The 27,615-nt window shown below is 36.4% G+C and overlaps 2 protein-coding genes across 4 annotated transcripts in view; both read right to left on the minus strand.

Moving 5' to 3' along the window:
* LOC126740003 (neurocalcin homolog) overlaps positions 1–27,615 on the minus strand; it is a 185,589-nt gene that overhangs the window by 128,490 nt on the left and 29,484 nt on the right. The window lies entirely within an intron of this gene.
* The window catches only part of LOC126740004 (neuronal calcium sensor 2), a 164,480-nt gene that overhangs the window by 107,672 nt on the left and 29,193 nt on the right, over positions 1–27,615 (minus strand). Inside the window, exon 2 of the mRNA XM_050445857.1 lies at positions 5,781–5,816. The gene's annotated coding sequence lies outside the window, so the exon portion shown is untranslated. The remainder of the gene's footprint in view (positions 1–5,780; positions 5,817–27,615) is intronic.

The raw sequence follows: 27,615 nt of genomic DNA on the forward strand, positions 1-27,615 counted from the left end.
AACTTAAACCCTGTAAATTGAGACATTTCCCCAAAAAGCTCCAAAATTACATGACTGCCTCTTTTTTTTACTTAATTAGGTGCTTTTTAGAGCGATCGAAATCTTTAAGGCGACAAAAGCCTAACTTTTTTCTCGCGAAAACTTTTACTGTAAATGTTTGATCGGCTAATGAGCCGTCAAAAAAAAGGTCACTAACCATCCAGAGCTCGGTTAATCCATTAAAAATGACTGCGTTTAATTTCCACCGAAGATAAAAAAAAGCCGTAGTAATGGAAAAGGAGGGATTATAGGAGACGAATTCGCCTCATTTAAGGGTTTGTGGTAATTTGAAAACTCCTGTATTAATCCATCTGAATATTAATTGTAAGAATAATTTCATCCAAGCATCAAATCGGGTGTTAGATAGACTCCGACTTACGACTACTCAGTACGCTATATTTACAGTACTGCGCCAGTCAAAGATCGGAAAGCCAAGAGATCCAAAAACTGTAAAGTCACCAAATTGTAGAAATTGAGCAATTTCTACAAGTGTATATATAAATAAATATGTACTGCGAATTTGTAAACAGCTACTATATTGTAATTAATAAATTAAAATGTCGAGTTCAGTAAAATATAGTTCACATAAAATTAAAGAATAAAACAACTAATAATATCTATCTAAAAATAAAAAGAGAAGAAATCGCCTGGAGTTACATTAAGGAAATGAAATTTTTATCACCACTCCGAGGTCGTTCGTTAGGGCTATTGGGAGAGAGTTTACAACCCTTTAAAACACTTTTTTTACGATTGGGACGAATTATTAGAGAATGAGACTAAGCATTTAGTTTGTTGTCTATATACGAGTACATAAAAAAGTATGTAATGCGATTTTAATTTTCTTCCTCTCCTTCTAGTTAAAAATATTTCGTGTGTTTCGTGTATTTTCTAATCTTTCTTCTTCCTTCTTCTATAAGATAATTTTACAACTTTGCATTACTAAAATGTATAAAACACATATGTAATTTAAAACTCATAAAGAACCGCACTGTTCGAGTTTTTGTAAAATATTTGGAATATGTATGTTCTCAAGCGCGCAGAAACTTAATTTAGTAAAGTAATTGCTCATAAAAATTCTAAGAAATATTTACATGAAAAATGCTATCTCGGATTTACTTCTAAAAAAAGGAGCTAAATTTTAAAGACTAATTGCTCATTAAATTGTGTACGGCAATAGAGAAAAGCCGATCCGAATGACAATCTCTATTCAGTATACAAACCTTGGGTCTAGATGGTAAAGAGCGTCATTTTCATTGAATTGGTTTAAAAAAAACTATATCAAATACAGAGTATTTTATAGCTTCCATTTTCCATTTATTTGGAAATTCCATTGATACGAGGGCGGGTCAATAAGTCCGTGACTTTTTGAATTTCCCGCCCTTTAATGGAAATGGCAACTCTGCTCCTGTCAACAGAGAACTGTCAGTTGACGCCTGTCAAAATTTGAACAAGCTGCGTCATTTAGTTTGTGTTTGACAGCTGTTGATAGCAGACTACCACTCGTTTTGAGAAGAAAATGGTGAATTTCGTGTGCTCATTAAGCATTATTTTTTAAAAACCATCACTCAAACCAAGGTTAAGCTTGATAAATATTATGGGGACTCTGCACCATCCATTTCCATGGTAAAGAAGTGGTTTACTGAATTTCGATGTCGCCGTACAAGCACGGAAGATGCCGAACGTTCTGGACGCCCAGTCGAGGTCTCTACATCCAAAACAATCGAAAAAATTCACGATATGGTTTTAGAAAGTGAGAGAGATTGTGGAAGCCATAGGCATCTCACATGGTTCAGTAGTTTCAATTTTGAATGATCATTTGGGTATGAGAAAGCTTTCCGCAAGATGGGTGCCGCGTTTGCTCACAATCGACCACAAACGCAACCGTGTGACAATTTCCCAGGAGTGTTTGGTGTTATTCAACCGCAATATGGACGAATTTTTGCGTCGTTGGATCTACCACAACACGCCGGAGACCAAACAGCAGTCAAAACAGTGGATTTCTCGGGGTGAATTGGCGCCCAAGAAGGCAAAGGTGGGTTTGTCAACCAATAAAGTCATGGCGACCGTTTTTTGGGATGCACGCGGTATAATCCACATTGACTATCTTCAAAAGGGGAAAACAATCAATGGAGAATATTATACCAACTTATTGGATAGATTCAATGAGGAACTGAAAGAAAAAAGACCACATTTGGCCAATAAAAAAGTTCTTTTCCATCAGGACAATGCAAGGGTTCACACATGTGCAGTTTCCATGGCAAAAATCCATGAATTAGGTTACTAATTACTTCCTCATCCGCCCTATTCTCCAGATTTAGCCCCCAGTGACTATTTCCTATTCCCAAACTTAAAGAAATGGCTCGGCGGAAAGAGATTTGACTCCAACGACGAAATCATCTCTCAAATAAATGCCTATTTTGATGACCTCGATAAATCATATTTTTCCGAAAGGATAAAAAAATTGGAGAAATGTTGGACTAAGTGTATAGAACTTAAAGGAGACTATGTTGAAAAATAAAATATAATAATTTTTACACAAAAACCTGTCTTTTATCCAAAAAGTCACGGACTTATTGACCCGCCCTCGTATATCTTTCTCTCTTGCACTCATGGAATGCAACCGGACATGCAATTGTAATATCTCATTTTAAAGGCAATTAAAAATACTTTTTAAAAATGAGAAAATCCAATATGGCGCCTATAATAAAAAATAAACTTGATGATAATCGAAAGCAAACGAAACGTCGGATTAATTTTTTTGAGTCATGTTGTAGAACATAAAATGTGGCAAACAAAACTGTTTTTAGTTTTTCGATGTCTCTTTAAATAAAGTCGATACAACGTAAAAACGATTTTGACAATTTTCGATTTTTTTCGGATAACTACAGAAGTATCTGGAATTTTAAAATTTTTTAAAGGTCACTTTATTAAGCTCCAAATTGCGCAACCTTGCCTCCATTTAACCGAGCCCGTAACTCTTATGGTTTCTGAGATTCCAATGGTCACCCTCGAATTTGGGACATCCTGTACACAATTTTAGTGACAATGGATTATTTATACGTGTCCCTTTTATTTTGTTGCTAGGATCTTAGTGGAAGCATAAGCTGGCGTCAGATACTCGTGGTTATTTATTTGTAGCCTATGTACTAGAGAAATGGGTGCAACAATATCTAAAATTTCAACTTGATCAAAAGAAATTTCATATTTTTGTTGTGATGTTACTTTTTGGCTGATTTTGCATGTTTTTTGATAATTTTGGATTTTTCTAGTATTAAATACCACCAAAAGTAAGAAAGATCTGTTATATTTCCGTTCATTCAAGTGATACTTTGATCTCACCTAAGACTTCTCAATAGCCTAGTAGTAACTAACAAAATATATTAGAAAAATAAATAAATTATTCTCGTTAAAGCGTGTTCTTGAGCAATTTCAATATTCTTAATAACTAAAGAAACCTTTTCTTTAAATCCACATACTGAACTAACACCCTGTATCTCCATTTATATCTTCGCACAAAGACATTTTATAACCACACCCCCGATCAAGAAAAAGAAATCAATCCATGCTTTTTGGTGTTATAAAAGCCCCATCTCCTTTTGACTCGTAAACTTCCCTAATAAAATAAGCAACCCGTTTCTCTTTACGACGGTCGAGGATCACTGTCAGGGGGTGTTAACCGTCCTAACTGGAAAACTTTTAGGGGGGCAAATGTCTCGGAGGAAGAACCGAAATACTTTGTGAGCGTTTTGAATAATAGCGAAAAAGCCCGAGCAGAATGCAAATTGCCTCAGTAATATTCACGAGGAAACCAGTTATATTTTCTTTTGAAATCAGGAATTCTCTTTTTGAAAATTTGGATTCTTGTTTTCTGAAGCAAATGAACGAAAAGTGGTATTAGATGAAAAATATTGAAATGTAAAGTTGAGGGAGGATTCAATTAGGATCGAACTTGAAAATGTATTATTTACTTATTTAAACCCAAATCGTCGTACAAAGCCGATTAACATATGGGTTCACAAGAATTTTAAAATATAGCATATTATATATAACAAATTAATAATTTATAAAAATTAATAAACCCATTCATAAAAGTTTAACAAGATAATCATATATCCAACAAAATTAAATTAACTGCAATATACCTACTAACTATAATTTAAATACAAGAGTAATGATCCACCAAGATATCGACAATCACATGAACCGGAGAGAAATAGGTATCACACATGCGATAGATCCGATTAAATATAGCGCATATTACACCAGAAAGAAGTACAGGACTATCAATTAATCCATTCAGTAACCCATGCAGGAATTTTACTGAAAAAATCATTCTTTTGAGATATAATGGATGTAGATTGAAGCATTTCAATAGTTGCCGATGATCAAACCTACGCTTACTTAGCAAATCTACGCTGAACAGATTCAAGGAGACCAATATAGTTCTAAAAGAACGGGTTCCATATAATGCAGTTAAACTCCAGTTTTGATTTCACAAAATAACAGAAAATCAGTCTTAATATAGATACCAAAGTAAAACTCTGAGAATATCTAATTATGAACCCAAGCCTTCTCAGAGCTGACTTGACTATGTTGTTGAAGTGTAATACGAATGTAAATTCAGAATCAAATGTGATACCAAGAACAGTAATTTGTTCTAATCTATTCAAAATAGTACCATTAATAGAGTGATTAAAATTTAAGGGCGTTTTTGATGTAGAATGACTAAACGCGCAGCATACCTCCAATGTATTTAGACAGCTCTGAAGAAAAACACAATCCTCTGAACCATATACATTCTATATAGCCTCAAAAGACAAGTGAGTGACTCACTCAAATTAAAAAATGAAAACTAATATCTAAATTTAGTTTAACCAAAAAAGGACAAGTTATGCAGTGTGCAGTTAAATACATCAAAGTTCCGTTGATGTGATACAAAGCTGCATATTTTTTAAAAGAGTGAACTGATTATCAAAAACTCTCCATTGTTTTGGGTGTAGGAAATGTATAGAATACTAAAAATACTTTTTAATGTGGCATCATTTAACCTCTATTCCCACTTGACATAAATTGGTGGATGAAACCTTTACTTAAAGGGTTAAATGTTTTTTTTTCTGTTTTCTACAACATATAGGCCGCCAATTATATATTGCGAAAAGCTGCTTGAGTGACACAACATCTGATCGCAGATATTGAAGAAAATCATTTTTTCATTGACGGATTTGCGATAAAATGATCATTGAGTAAATAAATATCTCAAAAGAGGAAAATCCTGTTGCACAAAGCCAGAGAAAGATTGGAATATTTACTGGTTTCTATAACATAAATACATTTTCAAGCTCTCATTAAACTTTGATACCTTTTTGAGCGACTTTAATCTCCAATTTTCATATTATCTCTTATCCTTTATGAATTTTGCAGCCCTTTTCTTGGTGTTTCCCATTAAAATGTGCCCGAAGCTTTACTGACTATGCCGTATAAAATAAATGACGTAATATATAAATGCTCGGGGGTAATGCTAAGGCCCGCTGGCGAAAGCGGGATTACTTACAAAATTGCTAGATTAGATTATATGACATTTACTCCACCTTAATAAGACCATAAAGACTTCGTAATATTAAAAAAAAAATCTATATTTTTTTCATATAAACTTTAGTACAGAAGCGACAATTTACAAAACACAAATTAAAAATTTAATTAAATTTTTTAATTACGACGGGCGGAACATTTTGCAAACTTACCGGCATTTTAATGACTATGAAGTGTATGAACGCAACCTGCAAAAAAAGGAAAAAAAATATTAATTATATTTATTATTATTAAACAAATACAACTCAGACTTAAATAATATTTTTTATTATTTTTACGAGTCTCGTGATATTTTTAAAACTGAATTGAGTTGTCTCGTAATTTGAGTGTCTCACCAAAGGTTCTAACCATAAGACTACCCACACGTTTATGCCAATTATAATTTGAAAACGAGTTTCCATTATCCATCGGAGATTGTTTTCAGACCAATATTGTGCATTATGTCTAATAACTATCCCATTATCACAAAACCTACTTTCATCAGTCCAACAGATTTGTGACAAAACTTCGGGATTGTTATGAATTAAAACGCAAGGGGGTGCGATAAACTCTATCCTTTGTTGGTAATCAGTAGGGCGAAGTCCTTGTACTAGGTGGGTTTTATAAGGGCGATGTTGGTAATTCGCTGAATGGTACTTCTTGTAATATTACATTGTCTTGCGATAGTGCGAATGAAAACGTATATTTACTGCAACATCCAACACGGATATAATATTTTCCTCAGTGCTTGCTTGCCTTACATAAACTATGAATGTGCAAATAAAAAATTTCTAATTACTTCATAATTTCTAATCATATATAAAATTCATAATTAATCATGATTCGATAAATATTTTATAATATCCTTAATAGTAAATCATAATTGAAAATTCACCGGCAGTTCCGTTTTAATAGAGATATATCGGCATATCCTGCCAAAGGAAAAGAAGCAACTATTAAATTATAACCGTTCGTATTCGTACTTAATATAAGATTAATTCTGATAAAATATCTTTGCCAATAGGTAATCTTTCGGACTCCCCATCCAGAAACATATTTTTCAATTTATGATAAAATGAAGATATATGTATAAATCTAAAAGAGTCGGCTTCGGTGGAACGTAACTCCAATCGATTCAAAAAGCTTCAGAATTTCGTTCCGAGAGAGATATTACCGGGGCAAATCTTCCACTTATCGTTTTTTTAAAGAATAAACTCTCGTTTAGAGATCTTACTTTTGCGTTTTATTTCCTTTTGGAATTATAGAAATTTATTAAAGTTATGGACAGAATTACAATCGTTTCACTTACTAAACATCACATTGTCCTTATCCCCCATTATATTAAATTCTTATTTTATCACCGAAGGCGATGCTGATTTAGTTTAACAGGGACATAACCGCCGCCATATGCTATATACAACTTTTATAGCAAGATATAAAACCACTCCTGCTTTCCAGTTCTGATCTCTGTTCTTTAGAGTTCGTAGAGATAAAATTTCTGGGACGAAATAAAATTGGATGCGGCACATACATTTCTGTGTGTTTTTGCTTGTTTAACTATAGCGCTTTCATTATGTATTCAGGGCACATACTCGGGATTGTTTGTCGGGAGACATAGTAAAAGGGACATATGGTGATGTGAAGGAACACAACTGTGACTACTAATTGGGTTCTATTAATTAAGCAAACACAATTCGGGCTTTAGGAATTATGTTGATATTTATTTCCAGGAAGTTTAATTTTCATGATAAAAAAAACTACGAAAAATCACCAATGTTCCAAATCTACGACGTTTAGGCCATAATATGTTCATAGAACCTTTTTGTTTGACTTCATCCAAAGAAGACGTCTCTGAATTTTCTCGCAATATAAAAAAACACCCTCTATAAAAAAAATATATTATTGGTAACATACGTACGTTAATCTGCCAAGGAAGGTTATTTGTTTGGAGCTTGTGGAGGCCTGACTAAAATTCTGGATAACGAAGAACAAAGTAAATCAGTTACTATAATTGCTTTTTTCTTGTAAACCTATTAATAATTTCAGATACTCGTATATAGACTAGGATGGAAGCATAGGATAGACACCGTAACGTCTATTATCTACATATGGGTCCACCATCTTAGAATAAATAAATACCGAAATAAATATGCTCTTGTATTTTTCCTAATATGGATATCTAAAAAAACCGTCTGAATCCTATTCCAAAGACGTCCACCATAAAGAGCAGCATAAAATGAATCCGCCTCTTTGTAATTTGATCTTATTGCACCGCTTGATATTATAACCCTCCCGACGCTCCGGAGAAAAACTGGAGTAAAATTTAAAGGGGAATAATTTCGTTTTGATGTTTTATGATTAAAAGCTGCTGCGACTCGAAAGTGCCTTTTTAAAGTTACTAATATTTCCAGTTAAAAACTAAAATGACGCGTAGATATAAAAGGTTTTGATTATAAAAGGCGGACGAGTTGCTAAAAGGTGCTTTCGTAATTGGGTTAGCAAGTAATCCTTGACTGAATAATACAAGTTACATGAAATGATATTTATGTCATGGTTGCGCCACGCCCCTAAAAAGATAAAACAGGAAATATAAAAATTATGACCGTCTCTAGTATTAAAATAAAAGTGATTTTCTTAATTTTTCTAAAAGATACCTTTTTGTATAGTTTTTCTACCATTCTTTTTATATTCTATAAATAGCCAAAAAACCTAAATATTTTTATCCCCTATACATCCAATAAGTCTTCTGTATTTTTACAGTATTATCCAAAGGACGTCTATGTGATAAACTCCTCCATTACTATTGTTCCAAAAGCAAGATGCAAGATATTTCATCAGCGTCAACTACTGGATCATAACGAAATATGTTAATATCAATATGTTAATATCCTTAATGTCAAAGATTGAACTTTTAGAATCGATTATACCGTTTAGCGTCTAAAGCTAAGTTTAATTTTTATTCGCTCATAATAAGCCAGCCTGTAAACCAATCTTTCCCAAAAACTATACAGATCACGAGATTCCTGTAAGTTTTTAGTCCTGAAAATTTCAAGTCGATTAAATGGTTCAAATTTGAGTTCTCGCGTCCGAAAAGAATTAATGAATTCTCAAAATTAAGACTGTGCCTACCCCATGACTTACATACTAAATCCTGAAGGAATAGAGCAACAGACAAATAGAGGAAGATACTTCATGTTTCTCTGTATCGCAAAAACAAAAAATAGGTAGTTTACTTTGGAACACTAAAAGTATGATGAAAAAGTGGCACAAGTTCCTGAAAACCGCAAAGTGTGGTCTTTAATTGTCTTATTGGATATATTATAAGGAAATTTTTTCTTAATAAAGCTTTTACCACCAATAGCTTTTTCTGTTATTTTATAGATGCAACTCCAAATTTTAGAGCGTTTTACCAAAGCGGTGTCATCCGCAAAAGATTCCTCCCAGTGCCAAGACATGAAACCCGGCCAGCAAGGGATCTACGAGGGTTATCTTTTAAGTTTTGCATATGCAGCTGGAATAAAACAAAAAATAACTTTTAACGACTTTATTGTTTTTCAAAGTATTCTCCACGAAATTTAATGCACTTTTGCATGCGTTCAAACCAGTTGTCAAAGCTGTTATTCCACTCGTTTGTGGGTACTGTCAAAATTGCATTTTTAAAGGCGTTAACTGCTTCCTCTGGCGTCTGAAACCTCTGACCACGCAGTTCATTCTTGATTTTTGGAAAAGTATAGAAATCGTTGGGACTTAGGTCGGGACTGTACGGAGGATGATCCAATAATTCGACGTTTTGATAAGTTAAAAATTCAATAGTTTTCCGGGCTGTGTGCGAACTTGCATTGTCTTGGTGGAGGATGATTCGTCGTTGTGGGTTCGCTTTTCGAAGCTCAGCGATGACTTTCGGCAAACAAATGGTAATGTACCAATCGGCAGTAACAGTTCGTTGATTCTCCAGAGGAATTGTTGCAACATGACCTGCTTTTGAGACAAATGTTGCAACCATCTTTTTGGATACACTTCGAGAACGAATGACTTTTGTTGGCTTTTCTTCATCTTGAAATACCCATACAGACGACTGACGTTTATTTTCAGGTTCATATGAGTAAATCCATGATTCATCACCACTGACAATGCTGTACAAATTTTTAGAGTTTCCTGCATCAAAGCGGTCTAGAGTTGTTTGACACCACATCACCCTAGCTTCTTTCTGTTCTTCAGTTAACAGATGCGGTATCCAGCGGGAAACTAATTTTCTTACCCGTAATTCTTCATGCAAAATTTTTTGAATTGAGGTCTTTGAAATCGCCAATGAAGCCTCAATCTCACGATATGTCACATGTCGATCTTCCGTGATAAGCATACGCACAGCATCGATGTTTTCTTGGGTGACAGCCGTTTTTAGTGCACCTGACCTTGGATCGTCGCTAAGACTAACCCGTCCACGCTTGAATTCTGCATACCAACGAGAAACTGTCGACTGATGTGGTGCTTTATTACCGAAAACAGAAATCAACTCAGCACAGCATTCTTGTTGAGATAATTGCCTTCGAAAATTGTAAAAAATGATGGCCCGACAATGTTCTCTGTTTAATTCCATGGTATGTGCAATTTGCTACCTTTAAAAATTCACTGTAGCTGTAAAACTATATGTATCGCACTGACGTTTTGAATTTAAGAAAGGTAAAGTTTGAGGTTAAGTTTGACTAATGACATTTGATTAGTGACGCCCTCTATGTTTCCATATGCAAAACTTAAAAGACATCCCTCGTATTATCTATAATACTCTTACTAGTCACATCAACTTGAAACTCAAAATATGGATGTTGACTGTTCTAAGAAGGCTGCTAAAATTAATTGACTAATTTTTTCCATTATTTTTAATCGTGTCCATTAATGTTTCACAGACTTTGAAAAGGTCTTTGATAAGGTTCTATTCAGAGTGTTATTGCATGTGCTTTAGATTATGCTGAGCATAAAGTTTTGAGAAAATTCAGATTTAATGTCAAAAAGTCGATTTAAGGAACCTCAGGTTCCACTAATTAGTTCAACGCTGGATAACCCGGATAACTTTAAGTGTACACTTTTGAACCTTAAACAACTTTTTCAATGAATGAATTCCGAATCCAAAGCAACTCGTTTCATTAAGATTTTTTGAGTAGTTTTTGGAGATAACCGAGCTTAAGTGACAAAAAGTAGGTCTAAGGACTTTAGAGTCCACTACTTAGTTTAACTCTGCATAATCCGGAGACCTTTCAGTGTATACTTTTGAATCTTATATAATATTTCCAAAGAATTTAATTCTGAATTTAGCGTAATTTAGTTCATTAGATAAGAAGTCTGTTCTAAGTTAATAAGTAGAAGAAGGCGGTGAGTTCTATCAGTGGTGTAAAAGAATAATTTATTGTGCTCAATGAATAACCAAAAAAAAAAGACCTTATTCACACAGCTAGTTCAGTATTTTTTTTTTTGGAAAAAAATCGAAAAATTTGTATAATTCAAAAGTCTACAAAATTTGCACAGATGTTTTAGTAACGAATTTTTTTTGAGATTTATTTTGAAAATGTCAATTAAAAACAAAAAAAATTATTTCTATATATGAAAAAAGGAGCAAGCCTGTAATTTTGTCAGCCTTGTATTTGTTGCCTATAAGGTTGAATGAAACCAAGTTCATCTAAGTTATAGGCTTGACTCGCATATTTAAAAAAGCATTATTACAACCTTTGTCAGCCTGTATATTTCAGTAAAAGTCATATTTTTATATCAGCGTCGTATAGTATTTTTAAATTAATATACTGGGCCTCATATTAATTAAGAAATATTAATTAATGGTGCGACACATTTCACGTCTTCCAGGAATTTTTCCAGGCGGTTGTCATCGTCCAGAAAATTCAGGATTTTTTCCCTGAAAAACTTGGATGCGATTTTTATTTTAGAATTAAAAAATCTAAACACTGGTATACCGCAAGGTGCCACTTTTTATCAACAGTTTCTCTAAGATAATAAAAAATTAAACAATTTTACTTTTTGCTGATGACCGTAAAATATAGACCGTAAAGTAATAAGTTTGCGTCAAGAGCAGATGAAATTAAAAATTTAGGGGTAATCTTAAATTCTAAGCTAATATGCAATGACAATTGTAACTGTCATAATAATAAATAAAGAGATTAAAAATGTATGAGTTTATAGGCAGAAACATCACCGAGTTTCAGGAATCATTTTACCAGATGTAGTTCAACAACAAACATCACTTATATATTATTAGGAAAATTGGTTTCTTGGGAACCAAAATATTCATGCAAGTGAAATTTATAGACAAAGGATTAAGTTAAAGAGTTGCTTGTCCAATTTCCTACTACTCTGGGTCCCAGGTATATCCCTAGTCGTGTAGTTTTAGCGGTGTAAGATTTTTTTTTATTACATTATATTTGTGATATTTGTGATATTGAATGTGAGTTTCTAAAAACAAATGGCTGTTTTTCTTTTATAAAAATATATTTGGCTTCTTCTTCTGTTTCTCTCCCGCCTACTTCTTCCATTATCTTTTACCCTCTCCTTCGGTTTAGAACGACGTTTCTCGTTCTTTACTCTGACTTGCTCACGCGAATCAAATGGCCGTTTTTTATCTCTCAGTTGTTCAATATTATCTTTACGTCGACTTCTGACCCATTCATAATCCTTTTTACTTCTTGATTCATTTCTATCGTCTTGGCGATCTCGATTTCTTCAGGGCATCTCACCTTTATCTAAAGACTGATCTCTTCCATCTCTTCGCCGGTTATCACGTTCGTTGTGCTCCCTATGAGAAACCTCTGATGATCTTTCTTTTCTGCGTCTATCTCGGTCCTTTTGATTCAATTTCTATGGTTGTTCTTTTTGGTTTAGAATCTTCTTCGACTGAACCGTCGCTCTCTGAGCTGCTACTACTGCTGCTGTTGCTTCCATCTGAGCTTGAGCTAGAACTGGAGCTACTTTCCTCCTTATTTTCCACAGGTAAATTGTGTTCCCTAAGTTCATCTGTCAAACCACCTAAGCCTATTGAAGTGAAAAAGTTTATAGAAAAACGGGTATTATTTGGACTGTCTCTTGGGAATAAGCCTGCAAAGAAAGGCTGAAGAGTCTCATCTTTGAGCCCTAAGGCAGTTAAAAATGTAGATTATTATCTACATTTTTAACTGCCTGGTGTAAAAGTGTTGTTTGATTGTGTGGTTATAAATAATTGCGCATGAGTCCTATTTACTTTTAGTGACTAACTCGCATGTCGGTAATTCAACAGCTTCCTTTCCGGAGACTAACCAGTAGTTCGACCCTAACTTATCGAGATAATCTTGGTTAATCTCACTGTAGTATCTCCCACATTGAGATTTTGCAAAATATTTTTGGTAAAATGGAAAGTAGGAATTTCTCGCTCTTTTAGTTTCAAGGGTGTAGAGGTTTGACGATTTTGCAGTTCTATAGAAATAGTTTCTTAGGTTTTGTCTAAGGTGGTCCAATTGAAAGCCAAAAATCTACTAGTCCTCTCCAATTTTCACATACTGGTAACTTCATTCATTCTCTCGCACTTTTAGAATGGTGTTTTTGGTTCGTCGTCAGGTATACCCTAATTCTTCGCTTAAATTTCACAATATCTGTTTAGTTCCGATTAGTGATTCCAAAAGAGTAGCTAACCTCGGTAGAAGCACACGTCTTAATGTTTTTTATTAGATCCTTGCTATTAAGTTTAGTTTTAAACAGCTTTTATAGTCTTTTTTGGAACTTGTTACATTGAATTCCTCGCTTGACAATTTATACTGCTGTTTAAATTTTGTTTTTCTTGTATTTACCCCACAAACTAAAAGTTCTCACTGGTCGTTTCCTGCTAAAACTTTTTTCGTTTAAAATCATATTTGGGCCAGCCTAATGCAGTGAATATACCACAGAAACGTATTCAGAGAAAACTTTATAAATAGTAAATATTAGTTTTTAGGAACTTAGTTAAGATGTACTGCAGTTAGGTGTAAAATATTTTTTCGTATGTTTTATTTTTGTAATAATTGTAAATATTATTTATAGGTCCGTTAAATAGAACTATAAATAAATTATACTTGCCAAAGAAATTGATACAAAGTATTTTATACGAATTAGTACAGTTACACTTTTTTAAGAATAAATGAGAATTTGCCTTGGTCTATAGTGAGATTTGAGAACAATAGTCTTAGAGCAATTTATTTTAGAGGCCAACTCAACTAGATAGTATCTGCTTTTTAGATCTAGCGTGGTAAGGATTTTCGATCCAACCAGACTGTCCAACGATAGCTATCCTTTTTGGTCACGTTATTAAGGTGCCTGGTAATCTACGCAGAATCTGGTTCTTCTTTACGAGTACCACCGGTAAAGGCCAGAGACTGCTAGATCTATAATGATCTGGTTCTATAATGCCTTTCTTGGCCATATTTCGACCATATTCGACGAGCATTTCCTGTATTGATTTTGTGCTGTACTATGTTAGTCCTCCACTCTTCCCAATATCAAAATCGTCTTGATATCTATGGACCAAATGCCTTAGCTTCCTTCTTTGGTCTGGCCTTAGACTAAAGACGCACGAATAAGGAGTGACTTATATACCCATTTATCACTTACAACTATACTAGAAATATTTATTTACACCGTATTTATTTACTACCAGTTATGTCCGATTTAAATATCGGGCCAAAATTCCGAACTGCACTTGATCTGACCTTTATCAATTGGGTCCCAGCTACGACGCGGCTCCTTATATACTCGGCAGAACGCTGTCCGGAAGATTCGCTAACTGTTGGCAATGCATATATCCTTAAAATCATATTTTTCCTTCAATTGGATGAAAAAAAAACAACAGAACACATACACACAAACAAACTACAAAACAACAAACGACAGAAAAGGATTTTACTATCCACTGCAATGCTGATCAGCACTCGAATCCAACAAAAAAACTTGAATTGCCTTCAAACCATTTAATGCGTGCCACATGTGTTTTTTCACAAAGATTTATTCGTTACAAATGTGGCAAAAGTCTCCGCTCGTCCACGATAATGGATAGTACTTTATTACACGTCAAGGGTCAAATTAGGTCCTTTTAGCGTTAAAATATTTATAATTGACGGGTATTCGTAGAGGCAAATGAGCAAAGTCATATTGCAAAGTGTGAAACATTAAAGTGATTATGGGTGACGATATATCGGGTTGACTTACGGCCTTGCCATTTTGTTTTAGGTTCAAACGCGGGGCATTTGAATTATTGAAGGGCCGTTTTGGCACAAAGGGCCGGGGGGGGCGGAGCCAGGCCATTAATTTTTCTGGGCACATGCGAGGGATACATTTAGAGAATTGATGGAATTCGGCATGGCTTACGAAGGGCGTGGAATGGGATTATTAGCCGGGAGGGGTTTACTGGATTTTATTTAAGTTCATTTTACCCTAGAGCAAACGGAACAGATGCCTGATGTAGCTTTTATTTTTAGTAGGTGAAAACCTAAACCAACATAATACTAAGGTAGCATTCATTTGATCAAAAAAAAAAAAAAAAAAAAAAAAAACGAAGCTTATCGGCATGTTGTACTGCATTTATGCTAATGAAGACAAGTTTCAACTGTATTTGTGGACTTTCAGGTACAGGGGTGATGAAGAACTTACCACTTACCGAAGAAATTCCTCATCTTATTAGAGAAACATTCTGTCTTTAAAATGTTAAAGCAGGGCCCATAATTGTCAACTTTAACAGTTAGATAAAAAGAGATAAGGTTTACTGGGATAAGAAAGTCTTTCAAAAATCATTCGTAACTATATTTGAGAATTTGACCTTTGCAATTTCGAAATGAAGCAAAAAGAAATATCAACAAAGACCCACGAATGTCATCGGGTGAAAAATGGAATTAATATCTATGTGCAATATAGTTTAGACGGTTATTGACAAACATTCTATATATTTACTCTTTATTAAAACCAAGATATTCAAAAAACTTTTTTTTTAATAATCATCATCATCAAGCAGAACTCGTCCACTGCTGAATATAGGCCTCTGTCAATTAGCTCCAACTTTACCAGTCCTGAGCAGCATGAATCCAGTTTGTTAAGGTGTCTTTCACATCATCTGTTCATTTATTTGGTAGTAGTCCTTGGTTTCCGAAGATTTGTTCTCTAGATCGCCATTCTATAACTATTTTGGTCCATTTTTCATGTGACATTCTTGCTACAAATCCAGCCCAACTCCACTTTAATCAAGCCATTCGCTCTGGCGCATCTGTGAAGCCAGTTCTCTGTCGTATTGTTTCATTAGGAAATCTATCCCTTATTGTCATTTTCAATAGAGTAGAGAACTTTTAATTCAAGTACGTTGTGTAACTCTTACTTAGTCAAATTCTCTGCTCGATTTCGCATGTTTGATTAACTCTGACGATCCTGATCTCCTTTCCTAGATATTTATGGAACGTCACTTGCCACTAGAGACCGAATCATCATGAATTCCGTTTTTGTTGCATTGATTCTGAGACCAACTGTTACCGTTTTATCTAGGCAATCTGCTATCAATACAATAACGTCGGCGAATGGGTTTAAGATCTTTTCCATTTATATTTATAGATAGACTCTCCAGCTCAATATTTTGAACATTTATTCCAAAAGCGTGGCAAACAACTTAGACGAGATTGCGTCTCCCTATCGAACCCTACGTTTCATCTTAAATTTATGGATCTTCTCATATACACCTGCTGTTGCATGGTTGTAGATATGTTGTAGGATGGCAGGATATCTACTGTCAACTCGACACTCAACATTGTACATTGAACATCTTGTTCTATCTAATAAAGCCGAATGCTTTTTCATAGTCCACAACACTAGCACTTTTCTAATCAGTCCCAACTAAAACTGAAAAATTTGTATCCAATTACATTTTAGATTAAAATTGTCTCTGCACTGAACATTTCCACAGGTTTTGGATGGTTTCAGAGAGACGAGCATTTGATCTCTAGATATTTTTTTGAAATTTGCGACGAAATCCAGCAAACCGCGATTCGGAAAAAAAAACCATTTCAATTGCATAAACTTTAAAATCCCTCGAAACTCTCGAAAAATCCCCGCTTGAAAATGACATATCGACGAAAAGATGGGGGTAGATTGAAGTGCATCTTTTTGTGCCGCATCTGAAAATCCTCGATGTGTAAACCGGGGGCGGCTTTCGAGCGGGACAAATTTCGAGCGCTCGATGCCGTTATGCATTCACCGGCACATGACAATATTATTTGTGCCCGAGTCAACAGAAAAAGCAAATGCCCAACGGAGCGTAGACGGACAAAACAAATAACCCACAGTCAATCAGTTTTTTATTTTCAATTTGTTAAAAAATTATGATTCTATTCAAATATCGTCCCATTTCACTTACAACTCACTCAAATTTGCAACGAAACCCTATTCTCAACAAACTTTCAAATTGGGGTGTGATCTCTATACTGTAACTACTGTTAAGATGAATAGTAACATATATGATCAAAGGAAAAGAAAGTATACTCAAAGTCAAATAAATCAAGCGTCTATTAAAAGGTTACGTTTTTTTTGCCGCATTAGGGCATCATCAGACTTAAATAAAATTATCAAAATTAAATATTAAAGAACAAAACGTTAATTAACAGAAAAGACATAAACTAAACTACATAACACTTGGAACTAGGATAACTATTCTAATTAAAGCTCTAAACTAAATACTAAGTCTTACATTTCTAAGGAAGGTAATTAGATAATTAAATATTCTTGCATTTTCTAGTGCCAATAAATGCATAGTATTAAACGGACTAGCCAGTTTACATTCCACGCGTAAATTAGTCACTAGCATCTCGATTTTTACATTCAAAAAATATGTGATTTAGATCACCTGTAACATTACAATTTGTGCACAGATCAGTAGGTAATACTTTAATTTTGTTTAGGTATACTGGGTGGCAAGCATGTCCAAATTTTATACGAATTACAGTTGTTTTAAAACGCCTTGGCACGTTTAGTTCACTATGCCAGTATGCAAAAGGTATTTTTGGAACTAATTTGCAATAACTTGCTGGAGATTCTTTGCAAATATTTTCCCAAATATCATTCCACTTAACATTTGTATTTTTCCTAATTATTGCGTTTATATCAGTGAGACAAGATCAGGTATGTAGTTGCCGACGGCAATACTATTTTTGGCTAACAAATCTACCAACTCATTACCTTAAATACCAGTATGAGACTCAACCTAGAAATGTTACTTTTTTGTAAAAAGTGACAGATAAAATGCGGATTAAAAGGCATAATTTCAGCTTCTCAACGCAGTTGAGGGCTGTTGTAGCCTATAAAGTAGAATAATTTATCCAAAAAAAGTATCTAATAGTAAGTACCTAAAGAAAAATAAATAAATAGTATTAAAATCGAAGAAACACATTTAAAACATGTTTACATAAATAAAATGAAAAAGAGAATATACAAATATAAAAACCTATAACAAATCCAAAATTCATATTTTTAAATGCATTGCTCTGTTTTTAAATAATATTCTGGAGCTTAGATTTCATGCATTTTCGAAAGCCGTTTGTCGTTAGCGAAAGACCAGTAATATATATTATTTACTACAGATGCCATATTGTAAGAAAATGATCGTCAAAAAATTTCTTTTTGATGTCGTGCAATATCTAAACGCGGTCTATTTCTAACATTAGCCTAATGATGAATATCAGCTCTAAATACCACCCTATCCAATAGATATTGTGGGCACCTCATCTTAAGAATATTGTCACAAAATACCACATAATGTAATTCTCTCCTCGATGACATATTAAGCCACTCAAGATCTTTTAACTTGTGCGACACTCCATATGGCCTGCGAATACCAAAAATAAACCTTATACATGCATTTTGCAACTTCTGTATACACTTTTTATCTCTGTTGTCTAAGCAAGGGCCACAAAAGTTAAAATGCGAAAGAATGAGAGAGTCGCACAGCATTCGCTTAGTATCCACATTTAACTCATGGCGCTGCGGATATAAAGTTTTTAACCTGGAATAGGCTTTCTGCAATTTGGATGTCACATGATATGAGAATCTTAATACATCAATGTACAAACCGAGATTTTTGCAAATATCTTGAAATACGATAGGCTCTGAAATACAATTATACATCGCAACCGATTTCTTAGGGTTTAACTGTAAGCAATGTTTTACAGATAAATTATATAGACTTGACAAGTCTTCATTTAAACAGTCACCAGCATTGCCCGGATTTGACGAATCAAAAGACAACATCAACTGAGTATCATCAACATAACTATGATGTTTAGTATACTTTAAACATTTAAACAAATCGCACGTATATATCAAAAAAAGAAGAGGACCAAGAACACTGCCCTGAGGAACTCCAATAACTACAGCCATGTCTTCCGAAAAATTGTGATTTAAACAAACTCTTTGCTCTCGATGATTATAAAAATGTCATCCACATACCTCTTATATATCGTGAGGGAATCTCTAAACCTACCCTCAACTATTTTTCTTTCTAGGTGACTCATGAAAATCTCGCTTAGCAGAGGAGAAAGACAAGAACCCATAGCTAAACCTGAGACCTGCCTAAAAATTTTATTGTCAAACTGGAAAAAATGTTGGTTAATCACTATATCGAGTAAGTCAAAAACACGTGTAGCCCGTCAAATTACATGTTGTGAGACCCTGACTTTGTGTTTTTATTTGTTTTTCGTCAATTTTGTATGTTGGTCTCTTAGAGAGGAATGGATGAGATTTTTGGATTTCAAAAAGCCAGTCAAGCTAAACTCATCCGCCACTACCAAAAGAACCTTTTTGCACGGAAGAATCTGCTGTTAAAAATATGGTTTCTTCAACAATGTTTACTTTTCGGTTTGACCCCGAAATTCATCAATCTGAGGTGTAAAACATGAAGGAATTCATCAAAAACTGCCGTGAATGTCGCCAGAACAACTTGGTTGAAGGAAGAAGTGAAGTGCCATTACAGAACTTTAAACAAGGTGAACTCTTTACTAAAATAGCTCTATTTCACGTTAAACTCATTTCTAAATCACTTGGAATTTGGTACTTTAGACTGTTTATTGAGAGATAAATTAGAGATTAGTTCTAGAAACACTTTTAATAAATTAAACGATAAGTTGAACCGTCTTAAAGCCACCGTTAGATCTAATAACTTTAGGGAATATCAAATAAAATTAGGCGATTGTCATTTTCAGTTCCATAAAAGATTTTTTAATTTATCTGATAAGTGGACTCACAAACACGAGAAACTTTAGCTGTGGAGGCTGAGAGTGTTTTGCAGATGACTGATACAAGAAATAAGAACATTTTAAGCGCTAAAATAATAAACTTTTTAAATTCTAGATGTAGCTCGAACAGCTTAAATAATAACATCAATAAAAGCACCTAAATTCGCTAAAAAATAAAATAAAGAGTAACGATTTGATATTGTCAAAAGCAGACAAGGGTAATTGCTTAGTCATTCTAAACAAGACTGACTATATTCAAAAGATATTGGATTTTCTGGACTCGGAGGATTTCGTTACAGTTAATAGAGACCCCACCAATTCGTATTTTACGAAAGCTAAGCAAACATTGGACAGATGTAGCTTAACTCTCGATTTCTTTAACACTAAAAAAGAAAAACTGTATCCTATGAATCCTAGAACTCCGATCCTTTATGGTCTCCCAAAAATCCATAAGACCAATTTTCCCATAAGACCAGTGGTTTCCTTTGTTAACTCCCCATGCTATAATCTTTCCTCTTGGTTGAATAATGTTCTCAGGGAGGTGACCAACTTTAAGAGTGTTTATTCGACTAAGAATTCTGTTGATCTAACCAACACTTTGAAAAATCTTATTATCCCTCATGGTTCTAAACTTATTTCCTTAGATGTAAAAAATCTTTTTCCCAGCATCCCTCCCAAAGATTGTTTAAAGTTAGTGAGAACTCTCCTATTAAAAACATCTCTTAGTCGTATAGTCATTGAGGGTCTTTTGGACTTACTCGATATAGTGATTAACCAAAAAATTTTTTGCAGTTTGACAATAAAATTTTCAGGCAGGTCTCAGGTTTAGCTATGGGTTCTTCTCTTTGAATTGAATATTATAAAACATATTGCTCTCAACAACGGATTTCCCCTTCATTTAATAGACAAAATTTTTTACAAATTTTTAAATAAATATAAATTGACGTACAATATTGTTCATAATAAGGACTTGATGATAAATAGGATCCTTGACCTTTTTTGGTTCTATCTCCGTAAATTTAGTAAGATTCTTTAAATCCCTAAATGTAAAAAACACGTAGCGCTTTTTGAAAAATTTTAAAATACCAATGTCAGTGATACCAAATCAGCGTTTGCGAATCATTTGCTGGCCTCTACTCATAATTTTTCTCCGAGGGTGGGAGCTGAAATGCTTCATGAATGCCCTAAAGGTAAGAAGCTTGATCGTCTGGAAAAAATGGAAATTACAAAAGCTAAAAAGAGTCCTGCTCTCGTGTGTGTGAATGACGTGTTTACTTTCGAACCTAATTTAATTTTTAACAATTTAATTTAGCTAAGTATCGTTTAACATTTTCCTTGTAGTCACTTTCTTCAATTTACATTGGCTAACGTGTTAAGTTGTTTTAGCATTAGGTCCGTATAGCCGATAGATTTTACACCTATACTTATAACCTTGTTGTACCGGGTTCGATTCTCGTTGAGTCTATGTTGTTCCGGCCCACTTTTTATTTTTTATTTTCTGCTTTTTACAATTTATAACCTTAAAATTATTGTTTATTTATGTAGTATGAAGTGTGTAGCTGGCTTCTAAAGGCGCCATTTATTGTTTTATGTAAGTTTTTAGTTTTGTTTAAGTAATATTTTTATTTTAGGCCTGATGATGCTCTAACTAGAGCGAAACACGTGTAGCCCGTTAAATTACATGTTGTGAGACCGTGACTTTGTGTTTTTATTTGTTTTTCGTCAAATATATTTGATGTTATGCATGAATTTATGAAATGAGCAATATGCGGACAACAGAGCACCAAGTTTAAATTATCACGACCAATTGCTTTTGACTTAAGTTTTCCTAAAATTTTCATGACGGTATTTTGTGACTGAACATTAAACTTAAATGAATTATGCGTTAGACTATTAGTACGGTAATAATTAAGAAGGCCTGTATTGATGTTAGGTGGCTTGACAGAAATATTGGAAAAATGTGATTCAAGTTTTTTAATAAATTCTCAGGTAATGTAGAGTTTTTGGACTTACAAATTCCTATTTTTCTTATTAAATTCCACTCTTGCTTAGTTTTTTTCAGCACGAATAGCAGAAGTAGTATAATTTCGAAGTTGTTTGTAATACGACCAGTGATTATTATTTTTTGTCTGTCGAAACTATTTAATAATATTAAATAGTTTCATTTCAGTTTTATAATTCGACTATTTACAGCTTTATTTCGTAGTTTAATCATTAACCGAATATTCTCAGTTATCCAGGGTGCACAGGGTTTCTTTTTACCTTTGATAGTTCTTGTTGGTGCATGACGGTTAAAAAGCTGAAGCAATTTGTCTGTAAAGAAATTCACCTTTTCGTCAATATCGTTGGATTCATAAAAAATGTTCCGCAAATCAAATAGTAATTTATCTTTTTCAATGTTTCTTATGTCACGATAAGTAAAACTATAGGTTGGAGGTTTAACAATTATTTCAAAATGCAAACTACAATATATTAAGAAGTGGTCCGAACCATTAGGGTCTCTAGTCCCTACCGCTGTGACATTATCGCCGTTGTAAAAAATCAGTTCTATTAATGTCGAGCAAGTTGTGACAGATTATAACTCTCCGTAACATCAATTAGTGCAGAGCGTAACCTACCCGTTGGATTATTCATATTTATATTGAAATCTCTCAAGTTATCAAAAGATGAATGCAAATCCAATAAAATATCCTCAAAACGGGACAAAAAATGCTGTGTGTTTCCCTGCCGTGGACGGTAAATACTACCTGTAATTAGCGAAGTATCAGCCGAGAGGGCGACTTTAACCCATATATGTTCGATATGGCTTATACATTCTTGTGTAATTATTTGAAATGTAATTTTTTTTTTCAAATAAATGCTCCCTGACTATCTCTATCCTGGCGCACAAAGCTATATTTAGGTATGCTGACGGATAATGAATCAATGTCTGGCCGCAGCCAAATCTCAGATACTTCCACGACATCATAATTAAACTCAGTTATATGATCTTTAAAGTTGTTAAAAGAGTTATGTATGGACCTTATACGTTAATATTGACTAACGACAGGTTCATGTTGTTTCTATATTATGGGATTAACTAAGTTAACTTTCTAGCTATATACCAGCTATACACCGTAAACCGTCCATTCGGCGCAACGACCCCCATGATCCTGAAAGGGAGCGTGGGGTACGTGCTGATGAACGGCACGGGGGTCTGGGCTTAACCACCCGGACCGCGTGGTGAGAACACTATAAAATCTCCCAATTCCTAGGGTATGGCGCGCGCCAAGGGATGCAAGACTGTAGGGAAGCCCAGTCACTAGCGGCCAACCCTGGGGAACAAGGCGCACCCCAGTGTATCCAGCCTTACCCCTGCATGCGGGGCTCTGCAGGGGTGGACCACCATTTCCCTAGCTACTCGTGGGAACATCTATGATGGACCAAAACAAAAAAACCAAAGAAGGGGGCCAAGAGCAACCTTTGCCAGCAATGGCGGGACCTAAAGGAACCGCTGTTGAGAAGTCAACGGCGGGGCCGCAAGGAACCGCCGCTGAGAAAGCAAAAGAGGGACCTGCCGGAAGGAAACGACCGTCGGGGGCTCAAAGACGGAAAGCCAAACTGTTGGCGGCCAAGGGAAGGGGGGGGACGGGGCCCAAAGAGGCACTGACACCCACCCAGACCAAGGCCAATACGAGCGAGACGCAAAAACGACATCGCTCGGAGGGAGAAACTCCGCCGGAGTCAAAAAGACCCAGGAAAAAGCCCAGGGGCCCAAGACGGGAACCAGGGCTGTCCTATCGGGATGCTGCGGCGGGGCTAAGAATGGCCATAACAGCCAAAAAATACCCCGAGGCATTCGTCTCGGAGGAGCAGGCAAACACCCTAAAGGGCTGGCTGCTCAACAAAACGCTCGCTCTGCAGAGCGGATCACAAATTGCGCCCAAGTTTGCAGGCGTAAGCCACGGTGGGGGAATCCTTCACATCACCTGTGTCGACGAGTCAACTAAAAATTGGCTCGTCGGACTGGTGCAGAAGGAAACTCCCTGGGAAGGGGCTGAACTCCAGATAACGGAGGACGGCAAACTTCCCAGACCGGTGAAGGCAATAACATGGGTGCTGGGACCTACTGAGGAACCGAAAGCACTCCTACACAAGCTGGATGTTCAAAACAACATCAACACCAGCTTGTGGAAAGTGCTCGACATGAGGAAGGACCAGGACGACAAGGGTTGCCTGGTAACGCTCCTCATGGACGAGAAATCCTGGGCCAAAGAAAGGGAAGCGAATCAATCGCTATACCTCAACTTTGGCAGCATAAAAATAAGACTCTTGGCCGGCAGCCAAGAGAAAGAGAAGAGGGACCAGGCAACCCCTATGAAAACAGAGGGATTGCCGGGAACCTCTTCTTCCTAAAATCGCTCTCCGCAATGGATGCGAGGCTGATACAAATTAACCTCCACCACTGCAAAGCAGCCACTGCGGCCTTACAAAAATGCATAGCCGACAACAATATTCAGATAGTCCTGATTCTTGAACCTTATACTTATAGGGGCCAGATAAGGGGACTAGGAAACCTCAACGGGAGACTAGTGTCAGACCCAAAAGAGGGACCTAACCTAAGAAGCTGTATCTTTATAAGAAAAGATATAGAGGCCACACCGCTGTGGGAGTTTTGTGACAGGAACACAGCGGCGGTCAAAGTACAAATCAAAACAGCGGAGAGGAGCTACGATACAATAATAGTATCAGCATACTTTCCGCACGATCAACAAGGGGAACCACCTCCGACAACAGTTCGGAGGTTGATAGACCATCAAAGATTGGAAAACCTTATAATAGGCTGTGACGCCAATGCTCACCACACTATCTGGGGAAGCACTGGAACAAACAAACGAGGCGAATCATTATTAAATTACTGTGCTGCCTCCGGTCTAAATATACTTAATGTGGGGGAGGAACCGACCTTCGTCAACATACTCCGCAGAGAAGTAATTGATCTAACCATTGGCAAGGGACGCATCTGCGACCTCGTTAAAAAATGGCATGTATCTGACGAACCAAGTTTGTCGGATCACAGGTACATAAGATTCGATCTAGAATCTATGGATACAAATCCGGAGACCTACAGGAACGCCAGGAAAACGGACTGGGACCTCTTCAATGAGATACTAGGACGCGAACTGGAAAACTGTCCAACGGAGGCAAAAGACAATGTAGAGCTCGAAGTGCTGACAGAGTCAGTCACTGAGGCTATTAAAATTGCTTTTGAAAACTCATGTCCACTAAGCAAACCGCGTCAAGCAGGGAACACCTCATGGTGGAACCAAGAATTGGGCGAGCTAAGGAAGACAGTAAGAAAGCTTTTTAACAGAGCCAAAAGAACTGGCGAGTGGAATCTATACAGACAACACTTAACCAGGTACATGATGCTATAAAAAGAGCAAAGAAAGAAGGGTGAAGGAAGCTATGCCGGGACCTAACAGAGACACCAGCATATGCTAGACTCCACAAGGCAATATCCAAAGGGCCACGACAAACCCTAGGCTCTTGTCTAAAACCCGATGAAGAATATACGACAACCGAGGAAGAAACGCTTGGCTTAATGCTGAACACGCACTTTCCGGGATCGAAAATTCTCCACCAACCAGAACATACCCAGGACCCAACTCCTATCATTCCGAACAGGGGCAAAAGAGAACACTGGGAACTAGCGAAAAAGGTAGTAACCTACGAGAAGGTTAAATGGGCGATAAATTCCTTCAAACCATTTAAATCTCCCGGAATGGATGGCATAATGCCAGTCATGCTACAGCGGGGTAGCGAACTGCTGCTGCCTGCACTATGTAAAATAATGCGGGCAAGTCTAGCCACGGCGCATATACCAGAGAGTTGGAGGGAAGCAAAAGTAGTATTTCTACCAAAGACGGGACGCGACTCCTATGCGAAACCTAAATCCTTCCTACCAATCTGCCTTACATCATTCCTCCTAAAAACAGAGGAAAAGCTCATAGAAAGGCATATCAGGGACAATGTATTACGGGTCAACCCTCTACATCGACACCAGTATGCCTACCAAACAGGTAAATCTTGTGAATCAGCGATTCACGAGATAACCCAGAGGGTCGAACAATCTCTGAACAACAAAGAGATCGCCCTAGGAGCTTTCTTAGATATTGAGGGAGCATTCGACAATACATCATATGACTCAATCAACCGTGCGATAGCAGCACGAGGAATACATCCCATGATTGGCGGCTGGATAACCCAAATGCTAAATCATAGGAAAGTAGCAGCAAATCTCAACAGCACAACGGTTAAGGCCAAAGTGTGCAGGGGAACACCGCAAGGGGGCGTACTGTCACCGCTGCTATTCGAAAAAATGCAAAGAGCCCTGACTACTGTCGAGCACTGGTGTGAGGAAGAACAACTAAGGGTAAATCCCACAGAAACTACTTTGGTTTCCTTTACCAAAAGAAGGAAACTAGAGCCCATTAGAAACATAAAATTTTATGGAGAAAATCTGCGACTTGAAGACGAGGTCAAATATCTAGGTATAACCCTGGATAAAAAACTCAGCTTCAAGAAACATGTAATCCAAGCTACAAATAAAGCCACGAAAACTCTTATGTACTGCAAGAGAATGTTCGGTAGATCATGGGGACTGTCACCAAAAATGGTACATTGGATGTACACGACAATGGTTAGACCCATCATTACATACGCAGCACCTATATGGTGGCATGCGGCAGAAAAGAGGACTGTAATACAGATACTCAACAAAACCCAACGAATAGCATGTCTGGGCATAACAGGAGCTATGTCAACAACGCCGACTGCTGCCCTAGAGAACCTGATAGGACTAAGCCCGCTACACTTAGTGGTACGGGCTGAAGCTATAACGGAGGCGAAAAGACTGCTGTCAAATGGCGCAACAATCCTATCGAAAGATGGGCACAATGCCCTATTTGACAAGATACAGGACCTTAGGCGCCTGGCCCTAAGAACAGACAGAACCAAGGTCACATACCTAGACAAACCTTTTATCATCAAAGAAAAAAGGGGACCACTGGACGCAGAAGCGAACAGGCTCAGGCAAAGAGGTTACTCAGTAAGGCACAGGGCAACCAAACGATCCAAGATCGGGGTAGCTGTGGGCATGGTGGAGGACGAACAACAGGGCAGACAACTTATGCTAAACCTGGGCCTCGAAACAACAAATTTACAGGCAAGCATAATAGGAATTCAAACCTGTGTCCAACTGATGAGAGAAGGGCTGCCAAGAGGCAAAACCTTCGCAATTTTCACAGGAGACCAGGCTGCGACACTTGCACTACAAACAGTTCGAGACTGTTCGCTGCCAAAGATGGAACAATCTAAACAACTTATAGGCAGCCCACCCTTCAAGAAGGGTGAGAACATACTGGGCCTCTCCAGACAACAACTACGAAGGGTCGCAGGGCTACTTACAGGCCATGCACCCAGCAGGAAACACCTGCATACGCTAGGAAAATCAGTTACCTCGCTATGTAGGGGATGCAATGAGGAGGACGAAACAACTCTTCACATACTGTGCTTCTGTGAAGCATTTAATCAAACCAGGGCAACATTCCTGGGGGAAGAGAAACCCGCACCAGAGGGTATAAGAAATCTACCACTGGGCACAATCCTGGACTTCCTTGAAGCTACAGAATTTAACCTGTGGGACTAAACATATGGGACACAATAGGACTGCTTCTTAGCAGACCGCAGTGTAGGGAGCCAC

Source organism: Anthonomus grandis, chromosome 8, assembly GCF_022605725.1.
Source record: "Anthonomus grandis grandis chromosome 8, icAntGran1.3, whole genome shotgun sequence".
NCBI classification, from domain to species: domain Eukaryota; kingdom Metazoa; phylum Arthropoda; class Insecta; order Coleoptera; family Curculionidae; genus Anthonomus; species Anthonomus grandis.